The sequence below is a fragment of the Lynx canadensis genome, chromosome D3 (assembly GCF_007474595.2).
Source record: "Lynx canadensis isolate LIC74 chromosome D3, mLynCan4.pri.v2, whole genome shotgun sequence".
In the NCBI taxonomy this organism is placed as follows: domain Eukaryota; kingdom Metazoa; phylum Chordata; class Mammalia; order Carnivora; family Felidae; genus Lynx; species Lynx canadensis.
Genome location: NC_044314.2, coordinates 68,998,698 through 69,010,414, shown reverse-complemented (window position 1 = coordinate 69,010,414; position 11,717 = coordinate 68,998,698).

The following is an 11,717-nucleotide window of genomic DNA, read 5'->3' as shown; positions in this document are numbered from 1 at the left end:
TGGGAACAGGACATCTATCTGGAGGCGGTTGCAGGAAGCAGCAGTGGGGGCTCACAGAAGGAAGACGACCCCCATGAAGCCTGTGACATTGATCTAGTTACTACTGTGGGTGGTGGAGGCGGAACACCACTGGGGATTCTCTGAGGGACGGTGGAGAACGCGTCTCAGCTTTGAGCAAACCCCGAAGCAGGAAATCGGGGAGACGCTGGCCACAGGCAAGCTAGCGTCCACTCGAACGTGCTGAACCGGGTGGGTCAGGAGGGTATGGCAGGGTGCACCATGGATGGCTCCTACGCGGGTATGGCGGGGGAGCCAGTGCAGCGGGGTGGTTAGGGTGGGCTTCTCGGAGGAGGTGACACAGGAGATAAAACCTGACAGCTGGGAAGCAGTTAACTAAGCATCAGGGTAGGGTGGAGTGGGGTGGAAAGAGGGTGCCAGAAAGGGGGAGCAACAGGGGCAAACGCCCAGAGGCAGGAAGGAACGTGGTGCTTTGGAGGACCTACAGAAGCCACATGGCTGGTAACCACTGATTCAGTACCTGGACAAGTGACTTCTCGCTCTAGATCTCTGGGGTCCTCACGGCATCATGGTCGACAACTCCCCAGAGCTGTCACGGGGAGTGAAGGAGATCTCATCAGCGGGGGTGGCTAACAGGGCCCTTTGCAACGTGGGCCCTCGGATCTCTTTGGCCCTTCCTTTCTCTTCCTCTTTCCCAAACTTTGGACTCCAGAGGTCTCTCCTGCCAGGCTGAGGGTATTTCTGGGAGGAAGGGCTTCGCACATGTGGTACTGATCAGTGGCAATACTCGCAAGAGGACAGCAGTTGGCCTTGGCTTTGGGACGGTCCCCTCACTGCAGGATGGGATGCGGGTGTCCACCCTGGCACCCTGTGTAAACCGGCCAGTGCTGTGTGCGGGAGCACGAGCTGGAGACGAGGGTGCCCGACCCAGGACAGCGCTCTTCAAACCAGCTGTTATGCAAAGGAGACTTTCCAGAGTCTACACCCCGCCCCCAACTCCATTATGTCCCCCCCACCCACAGCCAGATCTTGTCTCCAATTTTCCCTTAATTAAGTTTCTCCTTCTGAAATCCAAGAGGGAGGGCTCTTTCAGAGAGGCCCTGGGTACAGCAGCTTTCATTTTCAATGGAAAACAGCCCAGGGGGTAGGAGGGCTCAGTCATTCACACCTTGGTGTGAACTAGGTGGGAGGGCTGTGAATGTGCTAAATGCTTAAGGCAAGTGGCCAACAGGGTGGCTAGAGCAGCAGAGAGCTGGGCTTCCGCCCTGTGAGGCTGGAAGGCAGAAGAATGCTGGAGGTGAGGGGGCGGGAGAGCAAGCCCCCATTCCCTTCCCCTCTCTGGGTCTCTTTTCCCATGCTGGGTAATTGGCAAGTTGACCTATGGGCTCCTAAGGACATCTTGGGGTTCCAAATGGGATTTCTGGGGCACCCAGCACCAAGTACAGTACCTGGTACGTAGCAGGCACTGAGTAAACATCACCTGGTTGGATGGATGGATGGATGGATGGATGGGTAGATGGCTGACTGATTGAGTGCATGAGTCGATGGTTGCATGAGTAGCTACACCACGAGCATCACTGGTCAGATTTTGTGAAACCTATTTGGGTTGGCGGTTTGCATCCAACCACCAGGGCCAGGCTGTCTGTGTTTCCCAGAAGGGGAGGGGATTTCTGTCCCGTTGGGGTGGGGGGTGGGACCATATAAAAGGCGGGGAGGCATGCTAGTTCATGCTTCAGCCATCTGTGGAATCCCGCAGAGAAGTGCTGGGGCTCTAGAGACATCTATTTGGAGAGAAGATGGAGTTCTCTCTCACCAGCAAATCCTTGAAGTGTTCATCACTCACTAAGTGGTTTCTTGGATTTCACCTCTATCCTTACCTCACTCACCTATTTACTTTTTCATCTACCCATCATTTACCCATCTACCCATCCAATTATCTATCCACCCAGCCTTCTGACGATCCACCCACCCACCCATCCACTCACCCATCTATCTGTCCATCACTTACCCATCTATCCATTCGTCCATGCATCTATCCATACATCTCTCTGACTACCCATCCACTCATCCCCTCACCCATTCCCCCATTCATCCACCCACACATCCACCCACTCATCCCCCCCATCCACCCACCCATCCACTCACCCATCCCCCCACGCATCCACCCATTCATCCACCCACCCTTCCCCCATTCATCCATTCACCCATTCCCCCACCCATCCCCCCACCCATCTACCCATTCATCCACACACCCATCCACCCACTCATCCCCCACACTCATCCATCCACTCATCCCCCCACTCATCCACCCAGTCATTCACTCACTCATCCCCCCACCCATCCATCCCCCCACCCATCCATCCCCTCATCCCCCTCATTCATCCCCCCACCCATCCACCCATTCATCCACCCACCCATTCCCCCATTCATCCACCCACCTATCCCCCCACCCATCCACCCACTCATCCATCCACTCATCCCCCCACCCATCCACCCATTCATCCATTCACCCATTCCCCCACCCATCCACCCATTCATCCACACACCCATCCCCCCATTCATCCACCCACCCATCCACCCACTCATCCCCCCCACCCATCCATCCACTCATCCCCCTCACTCATCCATCCACTCATCCACTCACCCATCCCCCCACCCATCCGCCCATTCATCCACCCACCCATCCCCCCACCCGTCCACCCACTCATCCCCCCCACTCATCCATCCACTCATCCCCCCACCCATCCACCCACTCATCTACTCACCCATCCACCCATTCATCCACACATCCATCCATCCCACATACCCATACCCTCATTTACCTAACCGACCTATCAAGTGGTCTGGGCCAGGATTTGTTCCATGCACTGGGCATACCAGGGTGACTGAAATAGGGTCGATGCATTCAAGAAGCCCCCATTCTATGGGGATGATCATGATACAAACAGTTATACCCCAGTAGACCACTGTGATTGGGGCAGCACAGGGGTCTGGGTGAGCCCAAGGAAGACCATGCCCCCTCTGTTTCCATGGAGCCTTTGCAGATATGTTCCCCTGCCCAGAACACTCTTCCTCCTCCTTGTCATCTGGACCATTCCCACTCATCACACAAGGCTTAGCCTGGTTCACCTCCTCTGGAGAGCTTTCCCCAACTTTCTTCCTCTTTTTCGTAAAATGCAATTTTCCACCTACTTTTAGAGGGCTGGGTTTGTGTCTCCTTCATTCCTGGCCTGGCCCATGGTAGGCGCAGTGCAAGTGTTTGAGGAACAGATGAATGCAGGTGACCAGACAGAGAAGAGGGAGGAAAGGACAGAATACAGGAGGGTGGCAAGGAAAACAACCAAGGTAAAACCCCCTCCCCCCATCTCCAGACCCTTCACCTAATCATATTTGCAGACTCCCTTGTGCCACATAAGGGAGTCTGTTCACAGGTTTGAGACTGAGGCACGGACCTCTATGGGATGCCATTATTCTGTCAAACACACCCTCTGGGGAGCAGGTACCAAGATGGGCCGAGAAAGAGCAGGGAGCTGAGGGAGGAGGTGGGGAGGGTCGATGTGGGTCTGACCTCCCGTACAGGAGAGTGGGAAGGAGGGACAATTTGGCAGGAAGGGTTTCAGGTGACTGCATGGTTCTAGGGAAGTTTCAGCCAGACCAATGGAGACTCCTTGAGCCAAAGTCATTCAACAGAGGGGTCCCAGGTCTCGCGGGAATGGGCCTACCTCAGTGTCCCTGCCAGGCTCTCAGTTCATGGAAAGCATGGTCCCAAACCAGCATGGTGACAGTCAAAGCACAGCATGTGCATTCATATGACGAGAAAAGAGGGTTTTAGCACGGGGCCTGGCATGGGTTTGTCGAGGGGAAGATAGTGACTCCAGAGTCAGGTTGAGGTCAGAGAACAGAAGAGCCTATGGGTCCAGCTGGCCCGTGGGGAGTGGGGAACTCCCAAGGTCTCTGAGGAGGACAATTGGTCCCCCCATCCCTGAGGGGATACCCAGGGCCTTCAGGAGTCCTTTAAGATTTCTGGGAGGAGCCCCACCGCCCATTCTCACCTCCAGGAGACTGTTGGGGTCCACGTTCCTTGCCCACTCTGTGGCCATTTGCAAGGGAAACTGAGCTGCTCACATCTATAGTCTTACAAATGCACTCGATTTGCAATTTTTCTTTCTAAACCCTGGCCAGATGATATGAGCTATGGTTATCTCATTTTTTATCCCATTTCTCCCCTCCTCTTTTTTACTGCATCATTTCCAGGGGGTGTCCTCTAGCAGTGTGAAATCAGGCTGGTGAGGCGTCTGCCTCCAAGGACATGTACCTGCAGAGTGTTTCCCGGAGCGGGCTCTGACTCTGGGGCCCAGCAAAGGGGCTGCGTGACATCGGTACCCACTCTTTCTTTTCTGTGATCCTTGCAGACATTACTCATTGATCACAGAATTCTTTGCACTGAGCTGGACGTGGTCTTAAAAACGGGGGTAGCATATGATTTACTGCACAAACAGGACACTTCTGAGAATGAAAAAGGGCCACGATTAAGAGCGACAGAGCGTCTGACTCTTGATTTCAGCTGACGTCATGATCTGATGGTTTGTGGGATCGAGCCCCACGTTGGGCTCTGTGTTGAGTGTGGGGAGCCTGCTCAGGATTCTCTCTCCCTCCCTCTCTCTGCCCCTCCCCTGTACTCTCTCTATCTCTCAAAATAAATAAACATTAAAAAAACAATAACACCTGAAAAACAGCTGTAAACCGAGATAGTCCTGGGAAGACAAGGCTCTTCCGACATCCTACTTCAAAACCTAGCTCAGCCCAGGGTTTCAGGTAGCCACTACCCATCGATCACCTAAATTTGCATGTGAGATGAACCTTCTCTGCTTTTCCAGGTCTGACCCTGTGTGACTATGGGGGAGATAATCCAGAACACCTGTCCTTTCTGGAATGGGATTCTTTTAGATCTGGCCGGATACCAGGGCTAATTTCAGTCTGTCATCGGACCAGATCCTTCTCCTCCCCCTCAAGTCCCGTCTGAAACATCTGTGAAATGGGTGAGTTAAACACATCTTTTCCTATCCAACAGAAGGTGGGAATTTGTTTTAACAAAGAAAAAGATGCTTGACAGGCACGAAAGGGTGAAAACGAGCATTTATCCAGCTCCTGCTGTATACCGGGATGTTTCCCGTGTTAACTTATTAGTGACTTGTTTCTTCTTTATGTTCCCCAAACTCTACGAGGTCGGGAGGTGCCGGGCATCTCCCAGACGGAGAAGGAGAGTCAGAGAGGTTAGTGGAGTCCACATGGCTGGAGTGGCAGGGCTGGGATGTGAAGCTGGGCCTGGCTGGGTCTGGAGACTACGTTCTTTCTGTTTCTCCCCCCTGCCCCAAGAGGCTCAGCCTGGGGCTCCTGCTCACACCGCTGAGTCTCTGAATGGGACATGCTAGAAGCACAACAGGTGGGGTCTCGGGTCTGGGGACGGAAGCGGAGCGTCGCCTGCAGATTCCATAATAAGCACAACACCTGTTTCTCGAGTGTTCTTCCTGGGCCTGCACGACGCGGGCTACTGCATCAGTGCTGAACTCGAGGCCACGCGGCGAGGAGGAGGTGAAGGCAGGATCCAAACCTACTCTCCCCTGATGCCCCGTGGCGTCCCGGGACAACTCGGTGGAGATGTTCCTTCCCCGGGGCCAAAAAAGAACAGTGCCTGCCTTGTTCCTAATTCTTCCCTTGCTGGAATCCAGGAGGGCTGCAGGGGGAGGCAGCTGGGAAGTGATGTGCCTCCAAGACTGAAGACCGCCGTCAATGGGGCGACGCTAATGATTGTCAGGCACGTGGAGCAGACCCTGAAGATCGATGGCATCTCCCCTCCCCCCCTCATGCCCAGCCCCATCTCCGACCTTCCTTGGGGAATGTGGCCCTTGCCAGGAGGCCGCCCGCCTCTGACTCCTCTGTCACACCCGGAGACCGCACACTGGCTTCGGGGTACCCTGACCCCGGCCAAAGCATTTTCCCCATTGCACAGCGGAGGAAACTGAGTCCAGGTTAAACCGGAAGGGCCTTACCCGGGTACAGGGACCAGCTCAGAGGCACCTTCATGATCCGGGTTTTACATGGTCCCATTTTAAGGATGGAAAAGCTGACGCTTGGTCTCATAATTCATTTACTCGAGGGTAGGAGACTGCAAGAGGTGGGGTTGGGATTCGAACCCGGGCCAGCCAAGCCAGCGGGGGGTGGGGGAGGGTGGGGGTACAGGGGAGGATTGGAACTTTCATTTTCCATAACCTGCTGCCTCTTTCCCAGCGGTTTGATCTCCACTGACCTCTCTGACCTTGAGCTCGCTGTGCGTAAAGTGGCGCTGAGAGCCTGTGCCGCGGGGGGAGCGTTTCTAGTTAAAAGTAAAAACATCGGCAGGGCCGCCGACTGAGCACTTGCCTGTGCCAGGTAGTGTCAACATCATCCGATCTGAAGTGCCCCCAAATTGCAGACGAGGGAACTGGGGGGACCCCTGTCCCGCCAGGGCCGTACTTCGGGCGACAACAGGGTCAGCCCACCCTGCCTCCCAGAGAAGCGCATGGTTCCTCCTGCGTTCGTTTAAATTTCCTCCCTTACGTGTGCGGGCAGACCCTGGCTTAGGGGGCCTGCTGGGGGAGACCAGACAGAGGCCTTCTCAGGGGCCTCTCTCCCCAAGGCCCGTCTATGGTTCCGGAAGCCAGCAGCCAGATGTTTGGTGTCCACGGAGCGGGCTCCAGCTGACCCCGTGAGGCTGGGAGGGGCGCTCTCTGCGGTGGGGTTCAGCCCAAGGTCAGGTGTGGGCTGAGGCATCACCTGTGCAGGGGTGAACGTTTGCAGGAACCTCCTGGATCCCTCCTCCTGGGCTGGGGAGATGCCACCAACCCCAGCTCTCCAGTCCTCCGACACCCATGCACGTCAGGGTCACCCTGGGTCTGGCTTCCTTAGGCCAAGTACGAGGTTCCATCTGGCTGGCTGTGTGATCAGGGAAGGTCGCTCACCCTCTCTGGGCCTCAATTGTCTGATCAGTTAGGAGAGGCCAGACTGGCTGGATCATTGGCCTCCCACCGCCTGTCTGGCCCCGAGAGGCCCGGATACCAGCCCAGAAAGATAAACCTGTCCCTAACTCAGCCTTTCTGGGTCCTTCCCAGCCCACACACCTGGAACAAGGGATTTCCCCTCTTGGTGCCATAGCGTCTGTACCTGTAAAATGGGTTTACTTCCAGTGCGCGTCTCGTGGGTTATGCAAAGCTCTCAGCGGGGACCTTGGCACGCGGTCGGCAGTGACAAAGTGGAAATGTCTTCAGCGGGGCAGCCGGGCATGAGGCCAAGTTCCCGCTGGGCCAGTTTCCAGCCAGATGGCCTCAGTTTCCAGCTCTGCAGAGTGGGGCCAGGGTAACTCATGGATTCTGTAAGGATGTGGATATACGGAGGAATGAAAGTTTAAGTTCGGAAAACACCTTCCCCTTTCTCCCTCCCCCTTCTCTTGCTTCTTCCTCTCCCTTCGCCTCCCCCCACCCCCCATGCCCCCTTTTCACTGTCCTCATCTCTCCCTTCCCAGTAGCGCCCGGAAGTATGGGGCAGAAGGTGGTGACGTGAGCAGTGCCCTGGTCCTATGGGTGAGCTGCTCACAGCAGGGGGCTTCTGAGAATAGCCTGACTTACCCCTCCCCCCGGGTCTCCAACCCCCTCTGGCCCCTTCCCACTCTGCACACCTGCTTTCGAACAGACAGATGTGCCCCCCACCATGGGTTGCTGACTCACCTGTCATCCCAGGCTTCACCGTGGGGAAGCACGGGGTCCAGGGTCGCACCTTGGGTCTGTCCCTTCACCTCTCTGGGCCTCTCTTTTCCCACCTGGGAAGTGAGGATAGTGAAATTTGCCGTTGGCCGGAGGCGGGGTGGGGTGGGGGGTGGGGAGGACTGTTGTCATGAGTGACTGAGATACAGTTGGGTGTGGGGGAGGTCCCCAGCGATCCTGAGCCTGAAGGTGGGGTCCCGAGATTCAGTCGGCACAGGGGATTATCCGAGGTGGGGGCCGTGCTGAGGGTGACGTTTCTGGGGGGGGGGGCCGGGGGTCCACGGGGTGACAGTCTTTTCATCTCCAAAGCCCTTTCCTGCCTGAAGCCTCTAAATAACGCTTCTGTTGAGGCAAACTTTTAATCTCCGAAGCCATGGAACCTTTGGCCTCCCTGACAACCGAAGGGCAGGCGCAGCCGTGACCCAGCCCTGGCGGCCGTGGGCGTCTGAAGCCGGCTGGCTCTTTCCTCCTGAAGGAGAGAGGTCAGGTAGCATCTGCTGATTCTGCTGTAATTCTTGGCCAATGATGGCACTGGCCAGCCCTCTGCACGGGGGGCTGGTGAGTGGGGTATTCCAATCAGCCACTTCTGTTTTTATTTTTATTTTATTTTATTTTATTTTATTTTATTTTATTTTATTTTATTTTATTTTTGAGACAGAGAGAATACAAGCAGGGGAGGGGCAGAGGGAGAAAAAGAGAGAGAGGATCTTAGGCAGGCTCAACACTCAGCCTGGAGCCCGACCCGGGGCTCGATCTCATGAACCGTGAGATCATGGCCTGAGCTGAGGTCAAGTTGGACGCTCCACCGACTGAGCCACCCAGACGCCCCTAAATCAGCTACTTCTCAAACGGCAGTGTTCCCAGGAGCGTCTCGGACGTCGGGTCGCAATTCAGATTCTGAATCAGCAGGCCCGGCCATGTCGATTTCCAGGACCCAGGGCAAAGTGGCAATGAGGGGCCCCAGGTTCAAACATGGTTCGAAAGAATCTGAAGACATCGGCAGGCGAGCACCGAATCAAGCGTGGCACCCCTCTGAGCACAGGGCCCCGTGGGGCTGCCCAGGTCTCATGCCCGTAAAGCCGGCCAGAAACTGCATTTCTAATAAACTCTAGGTGGGGCTCATCGCGCTGGCCCTGGGCCACACCTTGAGGAGGTGAGTTTGGGGTTTCAGCGGTCACCCCGGGAAGCGGGAAGCGTTAAACGCTCCCCTGGTGTCAGCAGACCCCGCCTCCCGTCCCCTGCGGTGTGAACTTGGACAACCACCTTGGCCTCTCTGGGCTGCGGGCTCCCCAGCTGGAAGGGGGGGGTGGGGGAGGGTCAGATGAGATGGCTTCTAAGACACCTCCCCTCTGGCACTCCGTCCTCTCCCCCCCCCCCCCCCCGCGAAGTCCCCAACCTGTGGCCTCCAGACCTCGGTCCAGGATCAAATTGCCAAAGCCGCCTTGTCCATCCAGCCCGGCTGGAAGTGATTTTTAAACAAAGCCCACATTCCTTCTGAGCCTGTCGGCCTGCCATGTTCCCAAGCCCACCACCACGCCTGCAATTTCCTTGCCAAGCCGACTCCTCGGGATAAACGCATGGCGAAAACCCGGCAAGGAAACAAACAAACAGATCCCCATCACACCCTGCCACGTCCCACCTCGCTCGGGCGTCTGTTCAAAACAAGCGTCCTGGGGACAATGTCGAGACATCGGGGGCCCTGGCGGGGAGGGGGGCGGGCACTGGGGGCCCCGGGGAGGACAATTGGAAGAAAATGGAGGTCAGACCCCCAAACAGGGCTGGCCGGCTTTCATCCCGCAATGGAAATCGGGGAGGATTTTGCCTCCGAAGGCTCCCAGTGGACTTTTGTCGTGAGGACAAGAAACGCTGCACGCGGATAAAGTGGCTTTTAGAACTATCAGAAAGTGAGTGTGTGCTGGGAATGGGGAGGAGGGGGTGCCCAGGAAGGGGAAATTAAAATTCTACTCCCGCCGAAGGTTCTGGGCTCGAGCTCGCCGCGCGAGCATCGATCTGTTCCAGCATTTGACTTTCAACCATGACAAAACTGTGGGCAAATTAATTGTTCTCCAGGATATTAAGCATCAGACTCCATTAATCCTTTCTGAGCGAGATGCTTGCTGAATGCTAATTGGGAGGGTTCCGGCCTGCCACGGGGTGTTTCTCCTGTCCTCGGAGACCCCACCGGGTCCCCACCTTTCTCTGTCTCCCCTGGGTGCCGGTGCCCAGGACCGAGCCCCCCTCCCCCCTTCCCCCCGTGCTGCCTTTATTTCCCTTTGTGGCATAGGACAGAGAAGGGACAGGTGGGCCCAACCTGAACCTCCCCTCCCCCGCCTGGGCATCTTCTTCCAGGGAAGCCGTGGGACCGGTAGCAAGATTGTTTTATGCAAATTCCAATATCTGTATGCAGGCGCGGCCGTGAGGATGAACGCAAGAAATAATTACCAAATTATGCACGTTGAGTTGGTTTTCCTGCATCCTGAGCCCTTAAAAGGAAAAGCAAAAACACGGCGACGAGAGTGTATAAAACAGACAAACAACCCCGTGGCTTGGGTCGCCCGAGGTGGGGGTGGTGTGGGCCACAGCTGTGGCTGGGGGTCGCCGTGCAGGTTTCTGGCAGGGGATGGGGTGGAGGGTCCTGGGCAGGGGTCAGGGCTTCTGGGCCTCAGGCTGTTATCGGATTGCCAGGTGTCCTTGAGCAAGTCACTTCTCTTCTTGGGGCCTCAGTTTCCCCATCTGCAGAAGGGGATTTGGCAAGAGGCTTAACAATGCTGTGTCTTGTAACGGGGGTGGTGGTATGGTCGGGGCGGGGGTCCCCACTGAGCTGTAGGTAGGGCCGATCTGACGTGCACAGTGGGGCTCTGCGGGGACAGGGAGGACCTCTGGGACATCCCCTTGCTTAGCAGCTTCTGCCCCGTTGCCAAGGGCAACATCCCTCTTATTTCAGTAGGGTTTTGCTGCCATCCGTTCACCTCTGGGTGGCCTGAGATTAACATCCCATTTCACAGACTGTCGCTCAGAGCAGGAGAGGCACGAAGTCAGAACCATGTCCTGCAGGAGACAGGAGAAGGACGAGATGGCTCATCTGTACCGCCCTCCTGGGACAGCTCTACCCCGTTTCCACCCGGCGTGACTTCTCCTCGTTCGCTACTGTCTGCTTTCCTCCCGCGTGGAGCGCTCTGCGCTGCGTGGCACAGGATGCAGTTCTCACTTCCTATGGTCTCTGCTCTGCCTGGAGCGTCCCAGGGCCAGGCCGCAGCGCGGAGAATTTCCAGATCCGAGCGGGAAAGGAGGCTAGACCCACTCCACCATCGTGGCCGGCCATCGTCCCCACACACCCGCCACGAAGCGCTTTGGGTCACGAGTTCCCCAGGCTTCAGCCCGCGGGCCTCCCAAAAGGACCCCCTAAGGCGGGTCCCGCCCCATCTCTGTTTTCCAGAGAAGACAACTGAGGCTCAGAGATGCCGAGCCCTTTGTCCAAGGCCACACGGCAGGTCAGTGCCCGTGCCAGGAGTCACATCTGCACACATTCACAGCCCCCCAGCTACGCTATATTCGTGGCTTACCTTCCAGTCCTCTTCCTCCCCCGTCCTGAGGGCTGGGGGACGCTCTTCGCACCCCCTGCACTCCCTGCTGGCACCAGTCCTCCCCATTTCTCCCAAGATGCCTGCTCAGACCACCGTGGGCAGAGAGAAGATCGTGCCAGCCACTCGCTAACTCAGCGGATATTTATGCCTGTGCAAACACCACACACGCCTTCTGCATGATTTGGAGCTAAATGCGGTGTTACTTAATTAATGCACATGTAACACTTGAGAATATTACACCTATTAGAACTCACAGACAATTAACACTCCGGGGCCGCTGCTGCCACCGTGTCCTACAGACAAAGGCTCTGGGATCACC